This window comes from Triturus cristatus, chromosome 4_2, assembly GCF_964204655.1.
Source record: "Triturus cristatus chromosome 4_2, aTriCri1.1, whole genome shotgun sequence".
Lineage (NCBI taxonomy): Eukaryota > Metazoa > Chordata > Amphibia > Caudata > Salamandridae > Triturus > Triturus cristatus.
Window position 1 is genome coordinate 728280615 of NC_140586.1, and position 10634 is coordinate 728291248.

Below are 10634 nucleotides of genomic sequence, written 5' to 3' on the forward strand. Positions count from 1 at the left end.
TTGAAAATAACACGATCACCTTCTTTCCAGATTTTACACTGAAAGTTCAACAGCAGCGCCGGAGCTTCTTGGAGGTCAAGAAAGCTCTTAGAGACAAAGGCATCAAGTACTCTATGTTGTTTCCGGCAAAGCTGAGAGTTGAAATGGAGGGAAAGGTGTATTTTCTCTCTTCGCCAGAGGAGGCATGGGACTGGCTCGATGGCTGGGGACGAGTTGGGAACTTGGGCAAGGACAAATAGCTTGGCCAGAGAGAACTCTGTGTTGAACACTCTGCAGAGTTACGAAAGGACACAGAATAACTGAGTATGGGATCAGAAGGGGTGGTGTGTATACTGAACAAACGCAGAATATTAATGCAAGGTTGAAATGCGTATTAGTACCAGACTGAATTTGAAAGGGGTGAAACCTGTTTGAGGTGGGTAGGAATGGCAGGGGTCCCCCTTTAAAATGTTATAAATGTCAACTTAGACCAGGGATGGGATTGGGATGGTGGCCGAGTGATAAAACCTTGCGCTAATACAAGGCCTGTTTACTACTGTGGTACAAAGAAGGGCTCTGAGAGGGGCTTATGGGCTACAGAAGCGTTGGTTACAGACCCCCTGCTAAGTTGGGGAGGCAGGTAATTTAAAGTCCGTCTGCAGGGAAGCAGGGAGGGGGAGAGGGGCAGGAGGGGGGGTGAGTTTGGGATAGGTGGGGGGTCTTTGATTAAAGTGGTGATACTATGTTTGTGCGACACATGGGCACAAGAGTTACAAAATACTGGAAGTTACCATCTCGGGGTGAGCGGGAGGGGGGTGGTGACAGTGCATAAAATATGGCTAGTCAAAATAAGTCGAGCCTGAGGGCCATGACATGGAATGTGTACAGACTGAATGACAAACTCAAGAGGACAATGGTGCTAAAATACCTACGCAGACATTCGCCAGACCTTGTTCTGTTACAAGAGATCCACTTAAAGGGCAACTCTTACCTTGCTCTCAATAGATTTGGATACAAGCTCCTAGCACATACAGGGTTTACCTCAGGCTCGAGGGGAGTGGCAATACTAGTGAAGAAGTCAGTACCCTACATACCGGGCCGTAAATGGTAGGATGCTTAGGGTAGATATGTTGCACTGATGGGTAGCTGGGAGGGGCATGTGTTGAATGTCAGCTCTCTGTATGTGCTATCCAGGTTGCATGCCGAAACTTTACCGCTGTTGAGCAAATTGATGTTGGACTTTCCACTTGGGATCCTAATGTTGGGTGGTGGTATGAATGAAGTGATGTGTCAAGAGTTGGATAGAACCAGATTGCCTGCACAGACTAGGAGCCTTGAACCACTGTGGGTATTTGTAGAGGCTATGGGTCTGGTAGATATATGGAGAGAGAGAAATCCGGGGGCTAGGCAGCACAAGCATATATCGGCTGCACACGGAAGTGGATCCAGAATAAATTACTTTTTTACTCAGTGCATGCATGTGGGGCAATTTTGGGGTGCTCAGCATATGGCCAGGGGTATATCCAATCATGCCCCAGTGGAGGTCACCCTGGGGGGCCCACGGAGGGAGCAGGTTTTGCCGTTGCGAGTGGACCTAGGTTATCCAGAGATCAGGACTTTCAGGACAAGTTCAGAGAGCAATCAGAGCAGTATTTTTCAGAAAATACGGGGTCGGTGACCTCACAGTGTGTGCTGTGGGAAGTGTATAAAGTGGTCATGAGAGGTTATGCACATACGGAAATGGGGGGAAGACAGAAAGAACAAAGAGCACAATGTGTCACATTGGAGCAGGATATACTAGCACTTGATGAGCGGGGTGGTACAGCTCGCGGGTCGGAACCGGGTCTTCGGCATAAGCTGGGGATCAAGGAAAAGGAACTTAGAGGAGGGGGCCGCCAGATCCCATGCATTGGCAATACAAAGGGAATTGTATGATGTTGGTGATAAGGCTAAAAGCTAATTGCCTGGTTGGAAAAAAGGGACCAGGGACGGAACTGGGTAACTGAAATCAGGGAGATAGATGGCACATGTTATAAAGGAAGCAGCGACATAGCGGAGGTGTTTGCACAATACTCTGAAGGGGTGTACCAATCGGTGTCGGCTGAATCTGAGGAGGAATGCACAGCCTTCCTCCAAGACATAGATATGCTGACACTAACGGTGGAGGACAGCGAGGCAATGGATCAGGACCTGTCAGTGGAGGAGGTGGCCAGTACTATTAGGGAATTACAATCGGGGAAGGCACCGGGCCCGAATGGCTTGCCAGCTGAAATGTTTAAGTGCATCGCAGGTATAGTGGCACAGCCTATGTTATACATGTTTTGTGAAGCACGAGAGGGGGGATGCCTACCGGAGGATCTAAGCCTGGCTACCATAGTCGTGATCCCTAAACCAGGTAAAGCACTGGAAAAATGCGAGTCTTATAGACCTATTCCGCTGCTAATTTTCAAAGCTAAAATGTTAGCAATAGTGCTAGCAAACAGGCTTCAGCCCATAATATCTACAATAGTCCACTCAGACCAATCTGGGTTTATGTCACTGCGAAGTACACGGTTGAATCTCCGGCGTCTCTATGGAGTCATGCAGGAGATGCGGGCACGTCTGACTGAAGAAACTGCGGTGGTATGGCTGAATGCCCGCATGGCGTTCGATAATATTGAGTGGAGAAACCTGTTTATGGTCCTGTCAAAGATGGAGTTCGGACCGACATTTTGTGCATTGGTCCGGCTGCTATACTCAGACCCGAGGGGTAGAGTTTGAGTAAATGGGGCAATATCTAGGACATTCGCGCTGCCCCGGGGAGCACGTCAGGGATGCCCACTTTCTCCAATGCTATTTGCTATGGCCCTGGTGGCTTGGGTGCAAAGGGATCCCCTGGTTCAAGGTATCACGGCCAGGGGGGGATCAGAGGAACGTATCTCCCTGTATGCGGACGATGTCCTGCTGTATGCGCATAGACCACGTCAGACTATCCACAGATTGATCCATATTTTCAGAACATTGGGAATATATTCTGGATACCAAATAAACTGGGATAAATCGTTGGTCTTTTCCTTGATTGGGTAGAGGATACAGCTCAGGTCGGCATGTGCGGCACGGAAGCAGGAAGAGTTCAGGTACCTGGGAATATGGATCACTAAGTCAGCAGAGAGGTTTTATGATCTGAATTTGAAACCACAGCTAGAAAGATTACGCAGAGACGTGACGCATTGGTGAGGGCTGTCAGTATCGTTAATGGGATGGGCAGTCCTGTTTAAAATGATGGCCCTCCCGTTGGTATTATACATACTCCAGAATACTCTTTACCAGATCCCAACTGCTGTGTTTCGGACTATAGATGCTGAGCTGAGAGCCTTGTTGTGGCTGGGAGGGAGCCCGCGAATATCTCTTCCAAAGCTGCAGCGGGGAGTTTATGAAGGGGGGCTGGCGGTACCAAATATTAGGTGCTACTATTTTAATTTTATTTTTTTATTTTAAAAGTTTTATATAGCTCTAGCTTGACCCGTAGGTATCAGAGTGCTTTACATACATACTGTAAAGAAAAACAGACGGAAATTGCATTACAAAGTAGGCAGGCAGTAAGGAAGCAAAACCAGGGATAGAAAAATACAGCATGGAAGATAAGGTAGTTAACACAGTCCTGTCACCAACTATCCTTGAATGTCGAGAGAGAGGAGTAAACTCGGATATTGAAGTCTAGGTTAGTTGACGTTGGTCAGGAAAGTATTTCCTAAGGAGATGGATTTCAGGTCCCTTTTGAAACAGAAGGAGGGGTTGCATCTGAGGACTCTAGGCATCGGCCTCGTGGCGGGGTGAGAGGTGCCGCCCTGGCAGAGACGTTGGGCTTTCCAGAAGAGGACCATGCCCAGGGTTACGAGCTACTTATTCACACCCCTATGCTGACGTGGCGTACACCGGGCCATCCCACTCCGGTCACGCTTAGGGGGGGCGTAACAGGCAAGATTTTAGCGAGGTCCCCCACTGGCTGTGGTGACTTGGTTGCGTCCACTGTCCACTACACTCCATACACCAGAGGTGTATGTCGCCATGGATATGGGTGTGTGCTGCATACTGCGGTCTGTCCAGCACATCTCCGCCACTCATGGCATTGTGTACTTTCCCAATCATGGTACTACTGCATCTTTCACACATGCCTGTTTGCCACCTCTCCCCACATTCGGCTGTTGTGTGGCTGAGGTGCCATTGACGGCTCATGTTCACGGCTTGGCCAGGTAACCATTGTGAGTTGTTCTGTCGTGTCTGGTGGGTGGGCATGTTGTTGTGCATGTTGGTTGTGATTTTGTGACGTGTGCAGTGCCAGAATTGTGATTTGCATGGTTGTGGAGTTGAGGTGAGCTGGGTGTTCATTTGGAACTTGCCAAGGGGCTGTGCATTTCCCTTGGTGCCATCCTGGGAATGCTGGTTGCTGATGGACTGTCGGAGGATGGAGGAATCATGCACACTAGCTGTGTATTTGAAGGCGACATCGTTGGGGGTTCCACGGTGTTCAGTTGTTGCCTGCACATTGGGGTGGGATGTGTGCTTTCTGTTGCGGTGATTGTGTGCTGTGTCACCAGGGGGCACAGGTGGGACATGTGTGCTGTGAATTGCCCCCAACACGTGTGTGCTATGGTGTATGATCCTTGCTTGGTCTCCAGCGTGACCTGTGCATTGTGTTGGATATATTGGGACTGGGGTACCAGAGTGATGGTGATGTCCAGGACATGTGTGAGGGACTTGGATGTGGCTGGCAGTGGGACTCCTCCGACTCTGGCTGGTGTTGGATGGGGGTGCCAGGGGCCAACAGGAGCAGCCAAGCCAGCAGCTTGGTGTGGTGTGGGATGTTGGTTGTCCGCTGTGTTGGTGCCGTAGGCCTGTTGGGCGATGATGGTCGGGATGCGTGGCGTGGTTGTCCCTTTTAGCCTGTGGTGGACGGTGACATTGTCAGAGGTTGGGTCTGTGCGGCAGGTACGCTTCCTGGGGGCCCACTGTCTTTGTCTGCGCTGCGTCTGTGGTGGTCTGGAGGGGTGTGGGTTGTGGTCCTGGGGTCGTGTTGGTGGGTGTTGTGGCCCTCTTGGGTGTCCGGGCCACATGATGGGTGGCTCCATGGCATTTGTTGCCCTTCCGATGTGGCCCTGGGCTCGTCTCCCTTTTGTGGTGCAGGCTGCCGTCCGACTTTACACCAGGTCAGAGCAGGTGTAGATTTCCTGGTGCTAACGCGCCTTATCACCTGTTTTGTGTTTTTATCGCAGTTCTGTCTGGTCGTTGAAAATGTTGAGTTGTGATGTTGTCGCGTATTTTGGCACGGAAACGCCCACTCTGCATCTCATTAGCGATAGTTGCGGGGGGGGCTCTGTGGTGAAGTTTTTTGTGGCTGCTGTTGCGGGTAAACTGGTGCTGTGGGCTGTTTACACCTGCTTGTGAATGGGGAGGTATTTTTATCGCAACTTTGGCGATAGTTTCTTGTGAATGTGCCCCTTAGTCTTTTGTGTAGTTAACCAAATAAGGGCTCTTAACCTGACCTAATTATGTGGAGATGGGGAGAAAACTGAGGGATGGTACACATCTGCTTTACATTCATGTATACCTCTAGCTGTTTGAAAGTGTTTGGGTTGAGTGTGGCCTTGGTCGGAAGTATTTTGGTGTTGTGTGTGATGAGTCATTGAAAGCCTTCCTCATGTTGCTGTTGTTACGCATGAATTGGAACGAAGTAGTGTCAAACATAGGTGCACATGTGGGCTTTCCTACATCCTAGTCATAGCAAGGGTTGCAGTTCTTGGTTGGGATTCCGCAGCAGAAGAGAAACCCAAAGCGATGCAGTGAATTATACTGCAGTACTAGTAAGTGCCTTTTCTACTCTACCCAAAAGCTACCTTAATGGCATGCACTGGATACAGGCAATCAATTGAATTGGCCTTAAATGCCCACTCTGAAGTGACAAAGGATTAAACAGAGTAATGCAACAAGTTAGAGGCAGTCATAGTAAGCGCTTATTTTGGTCTACCCATAAGCGACATGTGGCAACCCTGGCATGCACAAGGTACAGGTAGCACAGCAGTGTACCCGATGAGTCCATCCAGGATAACATTGTTTGTAATATGGCAGGTAAGGAATATGACTAGTAAGTTAGATAAGTGGAGGAGAAGTGGGCATTTAGGTTAGGAGTGAGAACACGACGTAAGGCGACTGGCCCTAATCCCTATCATAACAAAAGAGGCCCAAACAGAGAAGGTCCCAGAGAAGATGTCATTATCTTCCAGGCATTCATCTGCATGACTAGGCTGGACACACCGAGAACAAAGGTAATATCAGTGGTTAGATGAGCACTTGGTCCATGTGAAACCAATCAGGTGGGAGATTGGAAAATGTAAATGCTTGTGGGGGAAAGAGAAACCTAAAATCAAGGAAGGAAAGAAAGAGATAGGCCAAAAATTCAGTCAAAAACAATTCGAGTTGGATCCTGCGCAGAATCAGATCCGACACAATTATTCAGTTGACTGGTTACAATGTTAACATTTCTTGAATAACTTTCATTGAAATATACTAGTGACTTTGTAGGTTACTGTCAATGTAAGTGGCACCTCTGTGCTACGAGAAGGCAATGGCGTATTGGGTAGTGTTCCTTGCCGCCTTCCTCTATACCTTTGTGCTAATTATCAATGTAATAAAAACAAGTGAAACATGTTCTCTTACAGAATAAAGTTTTTTTTAAATCAACTCTTACAGAGCCATCAGGTCTAAGTGCATGTTAATCACCACCTTCATATTCCCTGCACAATGTGGGAGAGTAATGGTTGGTCTGAAGGAACATCTCAAAGGTTTAAGGTTTGCTGTCCCTCGAGTCATGCTGATCCCAGGAGAAAATCCAACACAGACATTGCCCAACATGATGTAGAGCCCCTGACACATCGATCAAACTGAAAATATTTATTAGGAAGTGACTGCCCATTTCCCCATGGAGGTATGCAACTGTGAGTATACCTAATTCTGTGTGACAGGATTACAACCACTATTGTGGTATGTAATGGAAATGTTCATACCTCACTGCCCTATACTACTCTATCTATTATTCAAAAGCAGTTTGTCGACTGCATATCCATTTAGCAGTGTTATGAAAAGTGGCCCTGGGGCAATCACACCTTCTCTTTGGAGCTTGAGCTGCTTGATGATGTGAAAGTAAACAGGCTCTCTACAAGATAAATAATATTTTCTCCTTATTACAAGACGATCAGGGAAAGAGTGAAAGTGGGAATGTGATAAAGGTGTAGACAACAGGACTTTGTATTCTTTGTTTTGGGGTTTCGTTTTTGTATTAAAAAAAGAAATATCTAGTCTTAACATGCCAAGTACTATTGACTAAAAAGTAGAACTGATGGAAGATAAACACATGTGCTCAGGGACACTTAGACCCTCATTCTCAACTACAATGTTTTAGAGTCTCTAGACCTGGAATTATTGCATTGACAAACTCCGAACCCAATAATCCTCGACCCAGAAACTCCAGACTCAGAGACATCCGAGTAGTTGTGGGCTGCTGTTATGCCTTGCCCAAACAAAATGGTAACAAAAATATTTATTTCGATATTTGATGTAGCACAGACAAGCTCCAAAAAACAGTAGAGGGATTTGCAAAGAAGATATTTTATTGTTGTAGGAGTATCTCTAGCATGAAATTCTATGCTATAACAGTATCATGTTTGGGGTTTTGATGACTTCTAATTATATAAGCCTGGATTTTGTGATAGAGGAGTCGGTGGAAATGCTATTTTGAAGTATACCCTGTCCAATTGTTCTTTTCACATTGTTATATTGACCAATTGTAGATATTTACAATTTAAGTTACATGAAAAATAAAGTATTTTCTCAGAATCGCACAACCTTTCGGTCAACTTCCGAATCAAGAATCTCCCAAGATGCTCTGACTACACCTTTGTAAATTTGTTTATATATTACAATTAGAGATGATCAATGTACATTAAAATCCAGCATTTCACATTTAGAAAAATCTTTAAGAATGAATAATTCTGTATTAAAAATTTTTAATAGAAAATGCATTGCGTGCATTGAAATCTAGTGACATATTGCATCACTGTTTTACGCACATTCCTTACCCCTAAGCCCCTGACTATTTCTGAACCTGAACTTTTATTTTATCATCATTCCAAGTGTATTACAGGCGTATAGTCACCTATACTATACAAGAACTCTATCTTACACCACTCAGAGCCAGAAGAAAGCTAATGTGAATAACAAATGTATCGAATCTATATATATTTATATTTATAGTTTTAATCATACAACAAATATATATGTATTATATACAAAAATGTCACATACACCAAATAAAAGAACATATACTGCACGTTGATACACCCTCTAGGATTCTAAACTCACACTTCAGACGCCCTTGTAGCACAGGGCCTGGATGAGGGAGGTATCTGCGTTGGAGCGATTCAGGTAATGGAATCTAATTGGCATTACGCAACTTGAAGATGTTTGGTCGGGTGGACACCTGCGCATCTTTCAAGACTTACAAGGCCTGTACTTCCTTAACTCTACTCAATTCTATAAATACCTGCAACTCACACATGCTGTTGACTTCCACGTTCCCACCAGCACCACACTTTCTGAGTTTAGTTCACTAGAGGCCAAACTCCTTATGGGTAACCTGGGCAAGGGGGGGGTTCCAGATCTACCACACTGTTATTAACAACTCTCCGGCCACCTTAGATCATCTACGGGACCGGTGGGAGTGGTAGTTAGGTCCCCTGGAAGACCAAGATTGGCAGGATGACCTTATGCCCCCGAGTGATCACCATCTCAGCCAGACTGCAGCTGATTCAAATCTGTTATCGTCACTGCGCTTATCACACTCCAATCAGACTGCACCGGGCTGGGTTCCGCCTGACTACAACTGTGTGCCTAAACACCTGCTGACTTTTACCACATGAGCGGGTCCTGCACTGCTCTCACCAAATACTAGACAGATGTAGCGATATAACTGAGTGTGGTTCTGGGATGGGAGGTGCCATTCCCCCCTCTGTTCCTCATCTTGGGGGTCCTGGAGGGTTTTGGGAGGTTTTCGGGCTGACAAAGCATTCCAGGGTACCATAGTGGCCAAATGTGACAACGCTGCCAAATGGAAAGACCCTGCCCCCCCCCCACCCACTGTGTCACTCTGGCATAGTGGACATGATTGGTGCGCCATGCAGGAAAAACCTGTATATGAGGCGAGAGGGCATCCAGCCAAATATGATCGAGTATCGGGCAAGTGGAAGTGCATAACCCTCTGTGATATACCTTTAAACAGTTTTTAATATTCAAAGATCTTCTGTTATGTGTTGCCATGCTGGATGAAAAAGAGCCATGCTCCACACTATGATAAGAGGATCAGAAACAAAAGGACTCACCTGATGATTGGTTTCCTGTATGGATGCAGAATGCCCAGTGTATATATATCGTCTTACCAGCAGGGGAAAGAATTGCCTCTTGAAACCTAGGGCTTTGTACTGGGATCCTCTAAACTTGGAGCTGAACAATGAGTAATACTGGAACGGCAAAGAAATGTTATCCTTAGTTGGCAGTGGCAAAAATCCAAAAACTCTTTTGAGGGAGAACTAGGCCTTGTAAAGAGAGTAAAGGTAGAAACATGTTTATTCATTTCTTTAATGAAGTTTCTTCCAAACAACACATCACTGGCCTGAGTACCAATCTCTTCTGTCCCTATTTTCCCCAAATGGGGGTCTATCTTTAATAAACGTCCTTTTCGTCTCATGAGCAATGGCTGCATTCACATTGCCAAGCAGGCAGATCACTCTCTAGGACTAATCATGTAAAGTGGGATTGTCAATATCTGACTGCTCCAGCCTTGCCAACTCATCAATGGCTAGGATCCTGATGAGAGGACCAATCACAACTAATAATTTATCTTGGAAGATTATTCAAAGATTATTTGCATCATCATTTTTATCTGCATTGTACTCATAATTGTCAGTACCATTTATGTCAATCTGCCACATTAAACAGGGTTGAGCCTCCCAACTAAGAGGATCAGAACCTAAGGATGTTTTGATAAGTGTGGCTGATGTTTGAACCCTCCTGGTTCATATACATTTTGAGAATCACTAACAGGAATCCTATTTTTCTGTCTGCTTTTTGTACAGGTGGTTTGGTCCACAATCCAGAACCACATACATATCCTTATTTGTTTTTACAGTCACACGTTGTTTATGTGTTTACTGCTTTCACCCAAAGGCAAGACAAAACTTCTGAGCCAACATTTTTTGTCCTGAAGTTTTAAAATGTCTTGATATGTTTGTAATTGCAGTGGACATAGTTTGCTGCATCAACGTTTGATGGAAGCATTCATGTCGTTCTGAAAGATTTGTGCTTCTTTCTTTTAGAACAAAAAGTCAGAAAATCCTCAAAGTTCATATTTAGGGTATCTTCTTGTTCTCATTCTTCTTCTTCAGCCGGCAAGTCAGGAACACATACGCACCAGAATTTAGGCTTAGGTTCTGATTATGATCTTGAGGGATGGGATACTCAGTCACAAACGTGACGGATCTCCGTCTGCCATTTTACAAGTTCCATAGGATTTAATGGAATTGTAATACGGCGGACCGGATATCCATCATGTTTGTGATGGAATAACC